General features: G+C 32.2%; 1 protein-coding gene across 1 annotated transcript in view; it reads left to right on the top strand.

Moving 5' to 3' along the window:
- Window positions 1-12,097, top strand: part of LOC114336298 (uncharacterized) — a 233,738-nt gene that overhangs the window by 59,395 nt on the left and 162,246 nt on the right. The gene's annotated exons all lie outside the window — the stretch shown is intronic.

The raw sequence follows: 12,097 nt of genomic DNA, 5'->3' as shown, positions 1-12,097 counted from the left end.
CATAGGTGCCTCCTGATGAGAGACTAATAAGTTTCGAAACCGGTAGAGGTGCTTGCTGCACTCTCTGATTGAACTGGAATAATGATGCGGCTGTAATTTCGTGTTGCAACGAACTTGAAAATGGTTATTCATTTTTAAATTAAACTTTAAAATGAGATGTTATAGAGCTCATTTGTAAACGGCAAAGCCGAGTTACAATTCAAAACGACATTTTTGTTTTATTTTTCAAGGAATATAAATGATTAAACTGATTGTAACAGTTGTTTAGACAATCGTCAACAACGAAGTGCTGAGAAGAATGGGGACTGAGAGAGGACTCTTAAATATTCTAAGAAACAGAAAAACGAGTTATTTAGGACATATTTACAGAGGAGAAAGATACAACTTTTTACGACTCATAATGGAAGGGAAAATAGAAGGAAGAAGAGGTCCAGGAAGAAGAAACTGCTTCTGGCCAAAGAACGTAAGAGACTGCACATGTATGGACACATTCGATACTAAGAACAGCTTAAGATAGAGAGCAATTTGCTGTAGATATAGTCAACCTTCAGTAATGGAGAAGGCATATTAAGAAGAAGAAGAAGAAGAAGAAGAAGAAGAAGAACAATTTTTTGACCTCTCCGATCGAAATCTACCCTCGAAATCCGTAATCAGCAGCCAAAAATACATATAGTCCATTAAAATGTTACATTTTTTAAGCCGTACCTTGCAATTGTTAGAGGAGTTAATTTTATTTCTATAATGTATAGGGTGGATCAGTAGAAGCTTAAGCTCAAGTTTTTGGGGTCGTCACCCTTGCCCCCGGTCGCCATCTTGGAAATGGGCTGCAAAGGGGTTTCGCGCTATATCTCGTAAACTACCAACCCTAAGGAAAACCTAATTCAACATAAAATGTAGAAAATTAAATTTTCTACAATTTTGTTTTTATTACTTTTTATCGTCAAGTGACCAACAAAAAAGATATAAACAAAAATATGTAAAAAAAATTTAACAAGTTTCCTTTTGGAGGTTATAACTTTTTTTCAGTTCATTTTAAAATAAAATAATATTATAGCAATTTTGTAGAGGGGTTTTCAGCTAACAATTTCCACTATAAAGTTGTTTAATTCTATTTATCTATCCAGCGCTCCAAACTTGACCAGATTCTCGAATGCTCCTAGGGATACAATAAAAACAAAAGTTAGGCTTACTTTTCTATCTATATATATTTTTTATTCACACAATTTATTATGATTTTAACATTCCTATGCTATTATTAATCTGTTTTTGACCTTTATCCCACTATAAAACTTATAACCCCAAGCATATATAGAAAAGGCCCAAGAAGTTTTTTGAGGACAAATTCGCCGGTTCAGAAGAAGAATGACGCAACCGCAAAATGCAGAATTCTTAAGAAGAGCAAAAAACGATTTTTGATATCAAAATCATAAAGTATGATCAAAATTAGCCATTCACCACACCGTGGTCAGGATCTCGAGATATAAGCGTTTTTTGGGGTGTGCCGCTTGTCTATGAAGTAACATAACTTTTTTCCTATTGTATATTTTGACTTAAAATTTTCCAAGAAACTTCTTCATGAATTATTTTTTATTGTTGTGTTGGTTAAAGTTATAAACTAAAAAGTTTGTCACTCAACTTTTTAAAGTAAACATGAAACTAACGAAATATGATGACAAAATGTTCAATAATTAGCAACTCCTTTTTTAATGTGTTTAAACATTTTGGACAAATTTCATTGTTATCTACATACTTTAAAGATGGCATAGTAAAATTTTCAAGAGGAAATATTTACAGCGACCAAAGATACAGCGCGGTAAATTTGAAAAATCATCAAAATTGATTTTTGGCATTTTTGTATAAAATTTGATTTTTGAATAAGTTCCACCAACTCTAGATAAAAATGAACTTCATATTCGGAGTCAGCTACCCCGAAAACATAAAAATATACCAAAATTGTTCATTAACCTTAAATTTGATTTTCGTGGTCGGCATAACGGGTGTTGCCGCTCGCCTAGCGGCAGAAAAAGTATTGTTTTTCTATGAGAATTCGAGAATCTGGTCAAGTTTGGAGCGCTGTAAAATCTAGATAATAAATAAAATTAAACAACTTTATAGTGAAAATTGTTCATTGAAAAATTCTCTACAAAATTACTATAATGTTATTTTATTGTGGAATGAACGGAAAAAAAGTTATAACCTCCAAAAGGAAACGTCTTACAAAATTTTCTCTTATTTTTGTTTATAACTTTTTTTGTTGGTCACTTGACGATAAAAAGTAATACATATAAAATTGTAGAAAATTTTATTTGCTACATTTTATGTGTAACTAAATTTTCTGTAGGATTGCTAATTTATGAGATACAGCGCGAAAGCCCTTTGCACCACTTTTTCCAATATGGCGGGCGGGGGACAAGGGTGGCGACCCCAAAAACTTGAACTTAAGCTTCTACTGAACCCCCTACACATTAAAAAAATAAAATTGACTCCTCTAAGAAATGCAACCCTAAATGTAACATTTCAATGGACTAATAAAGAAAACTTAGATGCACCCATCAGATTTGAAAAGGGCTCGCTGGCTCCAAGACTAAGAGTAACTGCTTAAATTGCGGGAAATGTTTCTTTTTAGTAAAAAGTTAAAATGTTGGCTTTAAACTTTGCACTTCAAAGCAATTCTAGTATGTTTTCCATTTTAAAATCGTGCTAGGTAGAGCGAGATCAAAACAACTCTTTGTGTACAAAGCTAACATCACTTCTTTATTATTTTGAATAATTAAAGTGTAGTTTTGAATCAAAGTTTATTTGTAATTTAAAGCATTCCTCAAAATATTTACATCAATTAACTACCAAAGAGAAGCATCTCTTGCAAGGAATTGTTTGATATATTACTTACTGTCGTTATTCGGAACTAAAGCTTGTCACGCACAGGGAGGTAATTATAATACGAGGGTCATTCGTAAAAAAAGGTTGCCGATGAGAAAGAGTGTGACATGCTGGGAGAAATCTGGCAACACTGCCTTACATCAACTCTCCCTCTCTCTTACTCCACTAGTTTAGCCACGCTACATTGCTCAGTGTTGGCCTAGCCGCCTTCGAAGATGGAGGCCTCGGTGTGAAATTCATGCTGTGATACGTTTTTTTAAATGTAAAATAGATTTTCAGGTAAATAGGGAGAAGTGTACTTTTGTGAAGTGTGTAAATTAAATAATTCCTAGCTGAGCGCTTTCGGCTTATAAAGCCATCTTCAGAGCTATGGTCAAAAGGTTCAAAATACCACTATGAAGAGAGATAGATCCCATGTACGATATAAAAATACTTCTATTTTCTTATGCAGTTTTTTTAATTGATGGAAAAAAAACCTTGCCGGACTGTTGAAAAATGCTCAACTTTGCTGTTGTTTTTGAGGTCGGAAAAGTTAAAAACATCTATTACAAGCACAAAGGACTTTCACACGAAAAATTACATTACATAAAACGAATATTTGATCATGGTAAGGTCAAGAAACCTTACCATCTGAAGTCTACGGTGTCAGCATACAGAATATTCTATCAGAAAAAACAATGGAAAGGAAGACTTGAAGAGGCTTATGTTCAGATGTGGACGTGAATGGCTAGACGAAGAAGAAGATTGAACACACCCCGCTCATATCACATAGTGTAGCTCGTCGAGTTTCTGGGTTTATGAGGTTCAGTATGTTTCTAAACAAATATTATGTTATGTAGACGACGCCGCATTAATCGCCGAGACAGAAGACGATCTTAAAAGATTAACACACATCTTCAATACAAAAGCCAAGAAATACAATATGATAATATCAGCAGAAAAAATCAAATGTATGACAACATCTAAATACCCCAGGCTGTGGGTGAAAAACGTGATATAATTCAGGAATTTTTGAAACCTATCAGGTGTTGTAAAGGACGATGCCAGGAATAACTTCTACTAAAATGTGACCAAAAATATTGTGAGCTTTTTTTTTTAATTGCGATTTTCATTTGTTAAATTTGCAATTTTTAAAGATTTTTAATTTTGCAGCTTAGGATATTGATTTTAGAGAAAAACTTTTTAATAGAAAGTTGTAGTAAATTAAAAAACCTACAATTTGAGCTATGGTAAGTTTATTTTCGTTTATTGGTTATTGCAAACAGCATGCGAAAGGTCCAAAATGGCCGTTTTTTACAATTGCGTTATTTATTGTACAAATAATTTTTTTTTATTTTTTAAAGCTTTAAAATGAAGATCTTTCAATTTCAAACATAAAAAAAGTTGCAAGGCCGGATTAACGAATTTGTTGCTTAGATATTATAAATTGTTTATCCTAAGAGGTCAAATGTCGAAGGCTATAACTTTTTGAAGAAGAATCGTAGAGAATTGTTATAAGATCCAATCTCCTTCTAAAGAGTTATAATTTTATATTCTGATGTAAATAAATGCGTAGAACATTTTTAAACCCCTCATTTTTGGGTTTGAAAATAAGGGGGCAAATTTCGTTATAAACATTTAGAGCTGAAGCGGCCCTGTACATCCTATGAGTTTCTAACTTACAGATTATTGTTGCTAAAGACGAAACGAAGATATATAAAAAATAAAAAAAATTTACAACCAACTGAAGCCGAGATAATTGTTTATTTTTCTTAAATCGTAGTGCCTTTATTTATAACAATTAAGAAATTATTTTACAGTCATTGACTAAAGAAAGACTTATATTATCTTAAAATAAAAATTATTATAAACTATAATTACATTTAATTATTAAAAATTATTTTTAAAATCGGTGCTTTTGCGAGCGGCCGAATTTTGCAAATCGCCCGGCTCGCTTCAAATCCGCGCGCTCGGAAAATTTTTACGTAACTTGTATTAAATTTTGACCGAAAACAATTTAATAATATTACCATTATAATATACAGTGTATTTACCACTGTATTTGTTTTTCTTGATAAACTTTTATATGTGAAATCTCATTTCTGAAGAAATAATATTACAAAAATGATACATATAACTATATTTTTAATTTTTGCATTGTTATATAAATATAATAATAATAATGTTACTTCTTATTATACAATATAAAACTTTTTCTTCTTGTAGTGACTATCCGTTTTGGATGTTGGCGACCATCATGGCAATTTGGCAAACCCCATTTGGAAACTGAGAACCAGGAAGGCGAAGGATTACCTTGCTAGAAAATTTACGTACGTCGTTCAACACAACAACTACAATTCTTTTTAGAACAGCAGTACCGATTTAGTGTGCAAGTACAGATTGCCATGATGGTCGCCAACATCCAAAACTGATAGTCACTACAAGAAGAAAAACTTTTATATTGTATAATAAGAAGTAACATTATTATTATTATATTTATATAACAATGAAAAAAATAAAAATATAGTTATATATTTCATATATATGTATCATTTTTGTAATATTATTTCTTCAGAAATGAGATTTCACATATAAAAGTTTATCAAGAAAAACAAATACAGTGGTAAATAGACTGTATATTATAATGGTAATATTATTAAATTGTTTTCGGTCAAAATTTAATAAAAGTTACGTAAAAATTTTCCGAGCGCGCGGATTTGAAGCGAGCCGGGCGATTTGCAAAATTCGGACGCTCGCAAAAGCACCGATTTTAAAAATAATTTTTAATAATTAAATGTAACTATATTTTATAATTATTTTTAATTTAAGATAATATAAGTCTTTCTTTAGTCAATGACCGTAAAATAATTTCTTAATTGTTGTAAATAAAGGCACTACGATTTAAGAAAAAAGAAACAATTATCTCGGCTTCAGTTGGTTGTAAATTTTTTTTATTTTTTTATAAGTCTTCGTTTCGTCTTCAGCAACAATAATCTGTAAGTTAGAAACTCATAGGCTGTACAGGGCCGCTTCAGCTCTAAATGTTTATAACGAAAATTGCTCCCTTATTTTCAAGCCCAACATTTAGCTCGGCTTCAGTTGGTCGTAGAAGTTTTTTATTTTTTTTATAAATCTTCGTTTCGTTTTTAGCAAGAATAATCTTTAAGTTAAAAACTCATAGGATGTACAGGGCCGCTTCAGCTCTAAATGTTTATAACGAAATTTGCCCCCTTATTTTCAAACCCAAAAATTAGAAGTTTAAAAATGTTTTACGCATTCATTTACATCAGAATATGAAAACATAACTCCTTAGAAGGAGATTGGATGTTTCACCAACTCTCTGCGATTTTTTTTCAAAAAGTTATAGCCTTCGACATTTGACCTCTTGGGATAAACAATTTATAATATCTAAGCAACAAATTCGTTAATCCAGCCTTACAATTTTTTTTCTGTTTTTTTTTTTTGAGTGAATTTGATGGCCTTGGCTGAGCCAATTAGCCAGACATTTTGTTATTTTAAAAACAAACAAATTTGATTTTTCAATCAGAGGAATTTTTTCTGTATTTCTAACTCTAAATACATAACAAACTAACATTATTATCTACAATTATTATCTAAATAATTCTCTGTTTTGGTTGTTCATTTTTTTTTGTAAATTTTTATTTTTTTTTTGTATTTTTTTTGCATTTTTTTTATATTGTTAATTTGTTTTTTTTATTAATTTTTTTATTGTTATTTTTTATAAATTGTTTTTTTTACTACGCTAAGACGTAAACCCGATTCATCCTCGCGGAGGTTTACATCTTCTTAGCTTTTTTTTTTGCATTTTTTATTTTTTTTTTTGTTTTTTTTTTGCATTTTTTTTTTGTTTTTTTTTTCTTTTCTTTTTATCTTTTTTTTGTTCTTTTCTTTTTTCAATTATAATATACAATAATTACTTAAATCTACAGGATTTAAAACAAAATAACAACAAAACAAACATGTTTGTTTTGTTTTAACAAACATGCCTGCTTTGTTTTAACAAAATTTCTTAAATACAGGGTAAATTTTATTGCTACAATCTATATTTACAATTTTTGATATGTTCGTAAATTGTTTTTAATATATTAATCTCTTCAGAAAAAATCAAATTTTTCAGGTAGACGGGAAGTGGAATTTTTAATATATTAAGATTATCATAAAATTTGTTTATATTTACTGATTGATGTGAACATTCGAGGAGAATATGTAGTAGATTACCTTCTTTTCCACACTCACAGTTAGGTGACTCTGTGAGACCCAGACTGTACATATGAAGGGGGGTAAGAGCATGATTACATCTCAATCTATTTATAACTCTTATGAAATGGCGATTTGATACAGAATGAAACCATCTTTTAATGGGAATTTCAGGTCGCATTTGTTTGTAATTACTACCAGTTCTCGTGTTTCGATAATACCTTTGCCAATTTTCTTTTTGGTGTCGTCTACTAATAATATCAATATCCGAAATGGGTAGTAAGTTCATGGGAAGTTCTTCGCCTATTTCTAGGGCGGATTTGGCTAGCCTGTCTACTATTTCGTTACCCCTAATGCCTGCGTGTCCCTGTATCCATGATATAATGATGTTTTTTCCTAAATTTGCAATTTTATTATAAAGAGTCATAATTTCCAGTTCTATATGATTGAGTTGTTGGTACTTATGTACGTTAGTTAGTCTATCAACGACACTCTTACTGTCTGTAAATATTATGCAGCTATAGGGTTCGTTACTAAATATGTGTCTTAAAGCAAAAAGTATCGCTATCATTTCAGCGGTGTATATCGATGATTCACAAGGCAATTTGAATAATTTTTTAAATCCACTTTGAATATTGATTATTGCACATCCTACTTTGTTTTGTACTTTGGATCCATCTGTATAGTAAAACTGATAATGTGGCCATTTATGAAGTATAAATGATTGAAAAACGGCTGGATTTAAATTAATATCCATAAAAAAAGTATTAATTTGTTTTGAGAAAATTTCTTCTAATACATGGGAATACATAGGTGAAACTTGATTTTCATAAGTATAGAAAGTACTTCGGTATTGAGATATTTTCAAGTAACTATCTACAAGAAGGGGACATTTTTTCTTTGTCCAATATTTATGAGTTAGATCTAAAATTGATAACTTATGTATATCCTGCAGATAGTTTGTATTTTTTCCTATAGCTCTAGTAATAAATTTATCACTTAAAAACTGTCGTCGAAATTCCAGGGGTGGTTCTATCGCCTCAACTTCCATTATATTAACGGGTGTAGACTTCAAATATCCAAGACAAAGTCGAAGACATTTATTTTTTTGTATTTCTAATTTATTCAAATGTGTGTTTGCAGCAGTTCCATACAGATGACAACTGTAATCGAAAATAGGACGAATCATAGTACGGTAAAATAAAAGTGCTATATTTGGATCGGCACCCCAATTAGTTCTACAAAAGGCTCGTAGAATATTCATTGCATTTTCAGACTTTTTTATGATATGATGCATGTGATCCTTCCATAGAAGTTTTCTATCCAAATAAGTACCGAGATATTTTATACAATTTTTAATAGGATATTGAATTTGACCTACTGCCAAATGACCTTGTGGAATTTGACGATTTCTGGAGAAAATGCAAATTTCTGTTTTAGATTCTGATATTGCTAAACCAATATTTTGATAGTGATTAAGAACAGCCTTAATTGAGACATTAAAATTATTTTTACATATATCCAATGATTTGTGGGATGTGTAAACTACTACATCATCAGCATATTGAATAATCTTTGTTGTGCTATTAATACAATTTTCTAAATCAATATTATATAAAATATATAACATTGGACTTAATATGCTACCCTGTGGTAGTCCTATATTTGTAAGACGTGGAGTGGAGATGGAATTGTTGATTTTTAAAACCGTCCATCTATTAGTGTACAGTGTCCTCAGAAATCTAGCTAAGTTGATGGGAAAACCAATGTCTACTAGTTTTTTATACATAATGTCCAAATTAACGGTATCGAATGCAGAAGAGACATCTAGAAAAGCAGCCATAGTATACGCATTATCAGTAAAGTTTATTAGTATAGATGAGACTAAGGAAGTTATCGCATCTTGAGTTTTTCTGTTTGGAATTGAAAGATCTTCATTTTAAAGCTTTAAAAAATAAAAAAAAATATTTGTACAATAAATAACGCAATTGTAAAAAACGGCCATTTTGCACCTTTCGCAGGCTGTGTTGCAATAACCAATAAACGAAATTAAACTTACCATAGCTCAAATTGTAGGTTTTTTAATTTACTACAACTTTCTATTAAAAAGTTTTTCCCTAGAATCAATATCTTAAGCTGCAAAATTAAAAATCTTTAAAAATTGCAAATTTAACAAATGAAAATCGCAATAACAAAAAAAGCTCGCAATATTTTTGGTCACATTTTAGTAGAAGTTATTCCTGGCATCGTCCTTTGCAACACCTGATAGGTTTCAAAAATTCCTGAATTATATCCTGAAATCGACCTATTTTTCACCCACAGCCTGGAGTAAAATACCCACTACGATGTAAAATCGAAATTGATGGGAAAATAATAAAGCAGGAAACAAGCTTTAGATGTCTGGGAATAGATATAACTAGTTACGGAGATGTTGGAGAAGAAGTACGACAACAAAGCTTAAAAGCAAGTAAAGCGGTGGAATCCCATGACACAATCTGAAAGAACAAACACCTAAGACAAGACACAAAAGCAAGAATCTATAAAGCACCAATTAGACCTATATTGACATACACGGCGGAGACGAGACCTGACACATCTAAAACAAGACGACTTCTAGAAACAACAGAGATGAAAATACTTCTACGAATATCAGGGGAAAGTCTGTTGGATAGGGAGAGAAGCGAAAACATAAGATCATGCAATGAAGAAGATATAAATGGATGGGGACAAAACGGAAACAGCAGTGAAACGAACACATTAGTAGAATGGCAGCGGATAGGATAATACGAATAGCACGAGATAAGTCACCAAATGGACGAAGAAGTATTAGCAGAATAAGAAAAAGATGGTGCGATAATCTAAACAATTTAGGAGGCTAATATTGAAAAAGAAACGGCTTTAAAGCCTACATACAAGAAGGAAGAAGAAGAAGAATGTTTCTAAACTAACAACCTATCAAGTGTACGCCATAGAGTTATATATTAGCATAGAGAGAGTGTCATTCAGAGCGAAGTGACGACACCATCTTTTTTATTTGGATTAGTGCTGTTTCACTCTTACGCATAGTAAAGCTGCTACAGTTGTCCTCCTCTTCCGTGCCTATATTCACACTGAATGTCATCATAGATTTTCGATACAATGTGTTAGAAAGAGATGCAGCACACCAGTACATGAGATCTTGTCGTCAGGAAGCGCGGAAGGTAGGCTCCCTCTATGTTAATATATACCTCTATGGTGTACGCACGCACATGTGTTTGATATTCTTGTTCTCATGATCATTTTTCAGTGCGTCATTAATTATGACGTCATATACTGTATTGGGTGTGTCGAGACTTATTTCATGTAATTATTGACGAATCTGACAGATGCCCGAATCGTACTTAGCCATAGGTGAAAAGCTGGTGGAATTAAACTAATTAGTAATTTAGTAGATTTGATTTTTACACAATATGTTAACATGTAGGTATTTTTTATAAAGGGGAATAAAATTAAAAAGTAAACAATATTGTTAATTAAATTTATAAATATGCAAACATTAAAAAATGACACAAAACTATCCATAAATTGTGTTTTTATCTTCTTCTCTAGGTGCTGTATCCGCTTCAAAAGTTGGTAATCATCAGAGCGATTTTTATTTCTGAAACCTCGGCTCTAAATAATTCATTGTTATTATATCCAAACCAGTTCCTAAGGTTCTTCAGCCATGAGTTACGTCTCCTTACTATGAATATTTTTCTTGCATAATGACCTGGAGTATAAACTAACTTCTAACGAATTAAATTCTAAACCAAAACACAAAACTAACTTTTAACGAACTAAATTCTAAAGCAAAACACAAAATAATGCACAAAAACGTTGTGAAACACAAGGGAAGTCGAATTCGAAATTTCAAAATGACAGGTACACAAAATACTGACCTGAATAATAACCGTCACTGACTCTTTGACACTTTTAAAAAATGGCCAAAATGGACGAAGTTTTCGTCAAATGTTCGTAATACGTGTATTTGATTGGCTAGAAATAACGCGCATTCTAAATATCAACGAATCAAACGTAGGTTAGGAATAGACATCTTATGTATATAACCATTGTAATGCTGCATTATTTTTGTGTTTAATCACGGAGCTACCGCTTTTTCCGTCTCATCAAACTTAATGCATTAGAGAGAAATCGAAAAACTGTGACGCACTGAAAAATGATCATGAGAACAAGAATATCAATAAAATTTGTTGGAAAATGGATCCTTACACTAAAAAGCCTCAGGATGTACTAGATTACAGTGAAATCAAAGGTCAAGTGGATACTGCAGACAAGATATTTGCCGCTCTTTCGGCTTCTAGGATAACAAAAAGATGAAGGTGTGTAATTTTCCATAGTCTGATATAATATATTGGCCGCTTAAATGCTCAAACATTATACAAATTGGCCTGTCCAGCCGTGGCTCCCAGATATCGAAGCAGTTTTTCTGAAAAATTTGGTATTGAGCGTAATAAACGAGCATCTTATCCTCAGATCAATCCTCAGACATTTACCTAAAGATATACGTGCTTTCCTCCGTAAGTTAGCATTGGAACTTACGGAGCCATTGCTTGGGTACCAAAAGTGCTACAGGCAACTGCGATCAACAAACTAAACCATATTCAACGGATGGCTTGTCTAAATATAACAGGTGCCATGAAAACAACACCAACTGCTGCAATGGAGTTGCTCATTGGCATTACCCCTTTAGACATATATGTCAGAGAGGTGGCGCTGATGACGATGATGAGATTACGCTCAGCGGGTGCAAACCTTGATGTAGGAATGGGACAATTGAGATGTCGTTTCTGGCGGGGTGAGCTGGAGGCACTGCCCCAGCTACATGCGAGCCATGGATGCGACTCAATTAAACCTACGTTTGCCTTCGACAAACCCTACAAAATCGAAACAAGACAACATAGGGAGTCAAACGTGGCAAATGCATATTGAATCTACACCGATGGCTCCAAAACGGAAGAAGGCTCAGGATGCGGAAGGATGC

The sequence above is a fragment of the Diabrotica virgifera genome, chromosome 8, assembly GCF_917563875.1.
Source record: "Diabrotica virgifera virgifera chromosome 8, PGI_DIABVI_V3a".
Lineage (NCBI taxonomy): Eukaryota > Metazoa > Arthropoda > Insecta > Coleoptera > Chrysomelidae > Diabrotica > Diabrotica virgifera.
The sequence above is the reverse complement of the archived record's forward strand: the minus strand, read 5'-3'. Positions and strand labels throughout refer to the sequence as shown.